We start from the raw sequence: 9,608 nt of genomic DNA, 5'->3' as shown, positions 1-9,608 counted from the left end.
TTAGGAGACGAAAGTGCAGTCCGTTTATTGATAACAATTACCGTTTAGCCACAAGAGAGCTCGAAACGAAAGCCTGCACCGTCATTTAATTTGGCTTAATATTTCGAATTTTTTAGTGGATGAAATATTAAATATTTTAACTTTTTACAATTTCTACGTCGGTTACAGGCTAGGAGCTAGAACTTTGCCAAATATTAATTTTGTGGGGCACTGCATCACGGTATCCGTCATTTTGTTTGGGGGGAGGGGGGAAAAATTTAAAATTTAAAATTTTTGGAATTTTCCCGTGGGTTACACGCTAATAGCTATCACCTTGCCAAATTTCAAGTTTCTAGCGCATCTGGAACTGAAGGATCTAACCCGAAATTTGTTTATTCCGTGGGGGGCTACGTACACAAAAATTCGAACTTTTTGGAATTTTTCCTTGGGTTACAGCCTAATATCTATCAGGTTGCCGAATTTCAAGTTCCTAGCTCGTCTGGAAGGGTCTAACACGAAATTTCTTTGATTGGGCGGAAGGGGGGCTAAATATAAAAAAATTGTACTTTTTGCAATTTTTCCTTCGGTTGCACCCCAATAGCTACCAGACTGTAGAATTTCAAGTTCCTAGCTCACTTGGAAGTGGGCAAACATTAATGTCAGTGAGTCAGTGAGTGAGTGAGTGAGTGAGTCAGTTAGCCTTGTGGCTTTATATATATAAGATATGGAACTTTTCCTTGGGTTGCAGCCTAATAGCTATTTGATTGCCGAATTTCAAATTCCTATCTAATCTGCAAGGGTGTAACACCGAAATTTGAGTGATTCGGCGAAGGGGGGGCTAAATACAAAAAATTTGAACTTTTTGGAATTTTCCCTTGGGACACACCCTAATAGCTATCAGATTGACACATTTCAAGTTCCTAGCTCATCTGGAAGGGCCTAACACGAAATTTTACTCCGATATTTTGATTGGGCGGAAGGGGGGCTAAATATGAAAAATTTCAACTTTTTGGAATTTTTCCTTGGGTTGCAGCCCAACAGCTATTTGACTGCCGAAATTCAAGTTCCTAGCTCATCTGCAAGGGTGTAACACGAAATTTAAGTGTTTCGGCTCAGGGGGGGGGCTAAATACAAAAAAATTGAACTTTTTGGAATTTCCCCATGGGACACACCCTAGTAGCTATCAGATTGCCACATTTCAAGTTCCTAGCTCATCTGGAAGGGCCTAACACGAAATTTCACTCCGATATTTTGATTGGGCGGAAGGGGGGCTAAATATAAAACATTTCAACTTTTCGGAATTTTTCCTTGGGTTGCAGCCTAATAGCTATTTGATTCACGAATTTCAAGTTCCTAGCTAATCTGCAAGGGTGTAACACCGAAATTTGAGTGATTAGGCGAAGGGGGGGCTAAATACAAAAAATTGAACTTTTTGGAATTTCCCCTTCGGACACACCCTAATAGCTATCAGATTGCCACATTTCAAGTTCCTAGCTCATCTGAAAGGGCCTAACACGAAATTTCACTCCGATATTTTTATTGGGCGGAAGGGGGGCTAAATATGAAAAATTTCAACTTCTTGGAATTTTTCCTTGGGTTGCAGCCCAACAGCTATTTGATTGCCAAATTTCAAGTTCCTAGCTCATCTGCAAGGGTGTAACACGAAATTTCAGTGTTTCGGCGCAGGGGGGGCTAAATACAAAAAATTTGAACTTTTTGGAATTTCCCCATGGGACACACCCTGATAGCTATCAGATTGCCACATTTCAAGTTCCTAGCTCATCTGGCAGGGTCTAACATGAAATTTCAGTCCGATATTTTGATTGGGCGGAAGGGGGGCTAAATATGAAAAATATCAACTTTTTGGAATTTTTCCTTGGGTTGCAGCCCAAGAGCTATTTGATTGCCGAATTTCAAGTTCCTAGCTCATTTGCAAGGGTGTAACACGAAATTTAAGTGTTTCGGCGCAGGGGGGGCTAAATACAAAAAATTTGAACTTTTTGTAATTTTCCCTTGAAACACACCCTAATAGCTATCAGATTGCCACATTTCAAGTTCCTAGCTCATCTGGCAGGGTCTAACACGAAATTTCAGCCCGATACTTTGATTGGGCGGAAGGGGGGCTAAATGTGAAAAATTTCAACTTTTTTGAATTTTTCCTTGGGTTGCAGCCTAAAAGCTATCAGACTGCCGAATTTCAAGTTCCTAGCTCACTTGGAAGTGGGCAAACATTAATGTCAGTCAGTGAGTGAGTGAGTGAGTGAGTGAGTGAGTCAGTTTGCCTTCTAGCTTTATATATATAAGATTTGGGATCTCCTTTAAAAGTAAAGATTTTTTTGTTTTTGTTTTTGGAAAACACAAATAGTGGGGGGGGGGGGTGAAAAGGGGGTGGATTTTTAAAATGAGTGTATCTATATCTGTACACTTTTTTTGTTTTCTGTAAATCCCAATAGGAGGGGTGTAAAAGGGTAAATAATGGGTTGAATGCCTTTAATGAGGATACATATATCTCAGAAACTGAAGATATTAGAGAACTGAAAATTTGTATATGGGATCTCCTTTAAAATTAAAGAAACACATATTTTTTTGTTTTTGGAAAATCCAATTAATGGCAGTTAAACAGGAGTGACAAATTGGGATTCATTTTTTGAAAGAATATATCTACAGAATATCTGAGAAACGTAGAATATTACAGACGTAAAAAGTGGTAATTGGAATTTCCTGTAAATGTAAAGAAACATAGGTGATTTGTTTTTGCAAACTCCTCCTAAGGGGAACTAAAAAGGGGGTGAAATATTAAAATATTAAAATGATAATTTATACAGTATATCTCAGAAAGCTTAACATGTTACAGAAGTGAAAAATTTTATTTTTTTAATCTCTATTAAAAATAAAGAAACGTGTATTTTTAGTTTTCGGAAATACCACTTGGGTGGAGGGGGGGTAAAAGTGATTGAAAATGGTGTTGAATTCTTTTAATTAGGCTACTGTTATCTCAAAAATGAAGATATTACAGACGTGAAATTTGATATTTAGAATCTGCTTTAAAAGTAAAGAAACAGGTATTCTCGGAAAATCCAATGAATGGTGGGGGGGAGGTGAAAGAATTATAAAATGAATTGACTTCATTGAAAGAGAATACTTACATCTAATAAAAACTAAAGTTGTTAGGGCCTACCGACGTGAAAATTGGTATTTGGAGATCCTTTAAAAACAAAGAAAAACCCATTTTGGCGGGGGGAATCATCTTGGGGGCGGGAGTGAAAAGGCGTTGAATTCCTTTCATGAAGACACATAAATCAAAAACTGAAGAAGTTAGAGTCATGATAATTGGTATTTAGAAGATCCTTTACTATTAAAGAAACAAGTATTTTTTGCCAGAAAATTCACTTAGGGAGGGGGGGGGGGAGGAGTGTGAAAGTAAAAAAAGGTGAATTACTTTTTTCTCAAAACTGAAGGTAATAGACGTGAACATTGGTGTTTGAAATCTCCTTTAAACATAAAGAAACACGCCTTCTTTAAGTTTTTGGAGGGGGGGTAAGTAAACTTAACGGCAGTGGGGTGTAAAAGGAGGTGAGACCAATTGATTTTACTGTTCGTAATATATTTATAAGGAGCCTCCGTTGCTCAGGCGGCAGCGCGCCGGCCTCTCACAGCTGGGTTCCGTGGTTCAAATCCTGGTCTCTCCATGTGACATTCATGCTGGACAAAACGGAGGCATGACAGGTTTTTCTCTGGATACTCCAGTTTTTCCTGTCATCATTCATTCCAGCAACACTGTCCAATACAATTTCATTTCATTTGTCATTCATTAATCATTGCCCCAGAGGAGTGTGACAGGTTTTGGCAGCCGGCAAAATTCCTATTGTCGCCGCTAGATGGGGGCTTTATTCATTTCATTCCTGACCCTGTTGAATGACTGGAAACAGGCTGTAGATTTTTGATGTGCTTCTTCTGATCATAAACTGATCATTTTTAATCTTTCCTAGGTTCGTTTTCAAGAGCCATCTTTTCCTTTGGAGAACGTTCTTAGATTACAGTAGATTCTCCTGGCATATAAATAAAAATTTAAACACATTTGAAATAAACGATAGGAATGAGATTGACCGTCCAATTGTTCGCCTCTATAATAAGGTCAATAATGCATGGAAGTATGTCATTCGTATCACCAAAAATCCCGCACACTTGCCTACGCGCAACAATGGTGCTGGTCATATTCTCAACAAAGACAATGGCAGCAGATGTAATTTACCGCCAAGTAGCGGTCTTGCATCTTGCTGTGGGGTCCAGGACATCTATAAATATAATAATAATAATAATAATAATAATAATAATAATAATAATAATAATAATAATAATAATAATAATAATAATAATGTTCTGGACCGTCGTCAAATGTGTGGACCGCGCTGGAAACGGGTCCTGGACGGGTAATGACAAAGAATGCAGCCCGGCCGCGGGTTCAGTACCGCTAAGGCACCCAAGACTACACCACACCGGATCTCCTGAAGGATTTGATCCATATTAAAAATGCTTATAGGAAAAGATGGCAAAGATTTAGGACCCCAACTGACTGGGAGAGAATACCTGGACCTAGCCCGGGAAGTACGAAATCGATTGCTGGAAAGAAAGATTGAAAAATGGGAGGGAACTTGCCGTAATCTGTTAGAAAACGAGTCAGAACGTGAATTTTGACGGATTCTCGCAGAAAACGAGTCAGATCGTGAATTTCGGCAGATTATATATCTAAAACAATAAGTATTCAATTATAAATTTCAGTATAATACCGTAGCGAAGCACGGGTATCTTGCTAGTATTAAATAAACTTGGTGAATTTTACAGCGGTCGTACCCATCGTTCACTGGTTAATTCGCTTCCTCGGGAGATCAGTGGTGGTGTCTGACCCATGGGTTTGATTCCAACCAACAGAAGAGAACAGTAAAACTGAAAGAATGCATTTCATTTTAGCAGATCTACCTATAAAAAGAAAACTATATTACTCCTATAACAGGACCCTTACAGTTTCTTCCTACAAGGATGTAGAAGTAAACGGGAGTGAAATACCAGCACTCTGTTATCTATATAATTACGCCAAACATATGGAGGTGAGGAAGTATATACGATGAGTAACTCATAGTTGACAGTAGTGGCGATCTGGCGGAACGAAGCCTAGCACAGCTATCACCCCGGTCCCAGCACCTATTGGACATACGTCAGCAAGCCGCGTGAAGTGGGTCGAGGGGAGAGGGACAAGAGTCAGGGCTGTGATATCAGTCTCTGATGCTTAGCTCTCAGAAATATGTGCGACGTTTTCTCTCATTGCTAAAGAAGGATGGTTGTCATACTAAACAGAGATAAATGTTTATTTTTGGTTAAAAGAGTAACATTTTTGGGGCATGTGTTGTCGGCAGATGTAATTTCTACTGAGCCAGACAAAATAAAAGCTATTACCAACATCATGCTACCTACGGACAATAAAAGTTTACAGCGTTTTTTAGGGATGCTTAATTTCATAAGAAAATATATTCCTAACCGCTCCCAATTACTAAAGCCTCTCCATGGTTTGCTCAGCGAGAACAACACATGGTATTGAGGGAAAATCCTAACAAGTCACATTTGATAGCACTAAAAAGCTTCTGATTGAAGGTCCACATATACTATCTACAGCACTGGAAAACCTACAATGATATTGGCGATTCTTCACCCTATGGAATTGATGGCGTACTTCTTTAGCAACAAGACGATTATAAATTACGTCCTGTCTCCTTCGTATTAAGAGCATTGGCATCCAGCAAGCAGCAATATTCCAACATAGAACGTGAGGTGCTGGCCCTGACTTGGTGCTGTGACAAATTAAAAGAATATATCACAGGTAAAGACATAATTTTGGAGACTGATCACAAACCACTTTTGAAGATTTTGCAGACGAAAAATTTGGACGATTCAACTCCACATCTTCAGCGACTACAAATAAGGCTATTGCGTTACTCATACAGAATAGTTTACGTACCAGGGAAGCACCTGATTCCTGCCGACTGTCTGTCTAGGAACCCTTTGGAGAATGTAGAGCAGTATGACTTGGAAGAAGATATAGGTGCATATGAATCGTTTGTTTCAGAAACAACACTTCTCCAACGTACCAAATTGTTCAGAAAACAGGAAAAACTGTCTGTAGTGTGTAATGCCATATCTACCCTTCCGATATTTATTATGCTTATTCTACTGTTGAAATGACTATGACAGATAGGTTGTTTGTATGAATTAGTCCAATATGTTCGTTTACAGACTTTGTTGAAAATGGTGGAGACGTGCTGTTTCTGCAACAAACACCATTATTGAGAATATAAGGAAGTGTAACATTGATTTTAATGTCATTTCAATTTCAAAAGGAACTTTATTAAATAAAGTACAAATTTTGTACTGAGGAAATACAGTGTTTAAACCCATTATTTAATAGTTATTTGTAAGACTTATTTGCACATATTATGATTAGACCACATTGTATAGAAAAATAAACAGAAGAATACTCCTTTTATGTCCCTTTCAAAAGTTCGTAAAACAAAACAACACAATATAATACAAGTAACATGTCAGTCTCTTATCTTTGAACAGTGCTTCTCACTTCTATTGCGCTGATGTTGTCCATGCCAACAGTTCATTATAAAACTCATGGTGTTCTTCTGGTATGTAAGATTCCAACTTCTTTATGTCTGCTAATTTCTTTTCATTCAGTGGAACACAGCATTGTGGATATGCAAGTCTAGTTGATAACACAAGAAGACGGGTTGCAGAAATAAGCAACTTGAAAGTATGAACGCACAGTCCATCAATACAGTATTTTCCTATAAGACATGATTTGCCTCATACTGAAACTCCATAAATTGATTTATATGAAACGCGACTTTTGCATCTCTTTTCACAAACATGTGATTCAGCAGAACAGAGGGCATCTGCTGCCTTACTCAGGATCTGTGATGGTGGAACTGAGGTCTCCCACTGACCCTTTAATCTAGAGTCCTTGGGACTAGCACAATCGCTCCCTAGCTCAACCTCATCAGACAGTGTGACAACTCCAGCCTCTCTTCAGCTGCCTCCTCAGAGACATTCAGATCTTCAGCCCCAGACAGAGACAAAAGATACAACCGATCGGATGCCTTCTGTAGAAGCACTACCTCAGCCTCAGGAGCCTGTACTTAGAAGATCCAGACGTCAAGTTAGACCTCCCCAGAGGCTTGACCTTTGAGGGGAGGATGTAGTGAGGTTGGCATCTCTTCAGTGCTCAACTGTGGTTATGTGTGTAACCTATTGTGTGTGATGGACAGTCTATGATAGCTAGACCATCAGTTGATTATGATAGATTTTTAGTATTATTTAATTTTTTTAATTTTACGTTTCCTTACGTCGCACTGACACAGATAGATCTTACGGCGACGATGGGGTAGGAAAGGCCTAGGAGTGGGAAGGAAGTGGCGGTGACCTTAATTTGCCTGGTGTGAAAATGGGAAACCACAGAAAAACATCTTCAGGGCTGCCGACATTGGGGTTCGAACCCACTATCTTCCGGATGCAAGCTCACAGCTGCTGTGAACTTGTGCCTCTATCAAGTGTTTATTATCCTCACAATAATATAATGACATTACGTATGATTGATACAACGGGGTTTACCAGAACAATAGTTGCTCCTTTACCTTCTATAAACAATTTTCTGCACTCTTTGTTGTTTATGAGTTATGCGGTGATCTAGAAATTGGATCTCAGTGATGTCTACAAGCCAGACAATATGCACAGTACACTTCCGTTTCATGGCCAGTACTGTACAAGTTTACCATGATTGGTGGGTCTCTAATGTGGCGGATTCTTTGATTTTAGCTAGACTGGGCAAATTGGCCGTCCGGTTAGTGGCGTGCAGCTGTGAGCTTGCATTCCTCTCTTACGCCTTTCCTATCCCATCATCACCATAAGACCTATCTGTGTCGGTGCGACGTAAAGCAAGTTCTTAGATTTTAGCTAGCGGACAAATTTTATGCAGTTGAGCATACATACTGGAAGCTAAATATAAAGTGAACTAAACCAAAATATGCAAAATCTTTTTTGAGCTATGTGTTACATATTTTGTTTGTGTACTTTGCACACTGTTAGGACAAATAGTTGTATTTTAGTATTAAATTGTAATAGTAGTAATTAATGATAAACACATTGTAAATATTTAAGCAAAATTATCCCTCGTCCACGGACAAACGCTGCTTAGTCCGAAAGCTGCAGGTACGAGGTGGAGCGTGGTCAGCGCGACGAATCCTCTCGGTTGTTATTCTTGTCTTTCTAGATCGAGGCTTCTATCTCAGCGTCAGGTAGCTCCTCAGTTGTTCTCACGTAGGCTGAGTAGACCTTGAACCAGCCCTCAGATCCATGTAAATATTATTGAATTGGAAACGAAGTAACCGTGGCCTTAATTAAGGTAAAACCCTAACATTTTCCTGGTAAGAAAATGGGAAACCTTGGGAACTCATCTTCAGGGCTGCCGACAGTGCGGTTCGAACCCATCGTCTCCTGAACGCAAGTTACACGTCCCAAACCGCGCAGTTACCTCTCTCGGTCTGAATAGCTACAGCTAAATATTCCATGATCGGATTTTCTTCCCTGCGAGAATTTTATGCCTCATTCGAACCAAATACAGTAGAGACAATACACGACACTGAGCGAGATATCGAGGGACAGCTATTGGAGCTCACTCTAGCGGATAGACCTGAACGGTACTGATTCTGTCATAAGAGCACGTGTATTTTTGTGTGAAGTTTTTGGTGTTATTTATGCGTTTTCAGTCAGTTGACATAATTAAATAGTAGCGTGTGTCATTCCTTGATATCTCCTCTCAACATGAGGGGAAAGGTATGTGCTGTGTTTGGCTGCAGTAATTACGAAGTAGAGAAAAATGCGCGCTCGTTCTTCAGGTTCCTTCGTGACAACATGTAAGTGATATTGTGTTTGCATATATATTCTTCCAGTGACAGAGATTTTTATAGTACTTCATAATCTTCTGACCTGCTCGACCCATGTTTTAACGGGCTTAAAATATAATACGCATATTTTATTGTATAGTGCAGCAGTTAACCTTCAATACCGATGTGTTGTTGTAGGTGTGATCTGTGGGTTCTGAAATGTCACAGAAGCGATTTGGATAAAGTGTACAAGAAAGAAGGGACGTTACGCTTGTATAAGAATTATAAGATCTGTTCAGATCATTTCCAGGCCAGCGACTTTAAAAATCCTCGACTATACAGCCAAGGGTATGTTACATTTTTACTCTAATTGTACGTAAATATTTCTCAAAGCATCACTATCGACAACATTTTCAAACTTTCCTTTCTTTTATCCCTCTTCTCAGATTAAAGCCGGGATTTTATAGATTTTCTTTCTGTTAGTAGGCTTCATGTTAAGAGGAAAATTGTCCAGCTATTAAATGTTAATTCATTGCATCATATGTGTAAGGAATGTGCCGATATTTTTATTGACAAATGTTTTAATGTGATGATACATTGTTTTTAAATGAGGAAAAAAGACAAATCCAACCGTAAGATTTCAGGCAGGTATGCTAAAGCTAAAAAAGTAATGCATAAATGAAAGATCAAACC

This window comes from Anabrus simplex, chromosome 8 (assembly GCF_040414725.1).
Source record: "Anabrus simplex isolate iqAnaSimp1 chromosome 8, ASM4041472v1, whole genome shotgun sequence".
Lineage (NCBI taxonomy): Eukaryota > Metazoa > Arthropoda > Insecta > Orthoptera > Tettigoniidae > Anabrus > Anabrus simplex.
The sequence above is the reverse complement of the archived record's forward strand: the minus strand, read 5'-3'. Positions refer to the sequence as shown.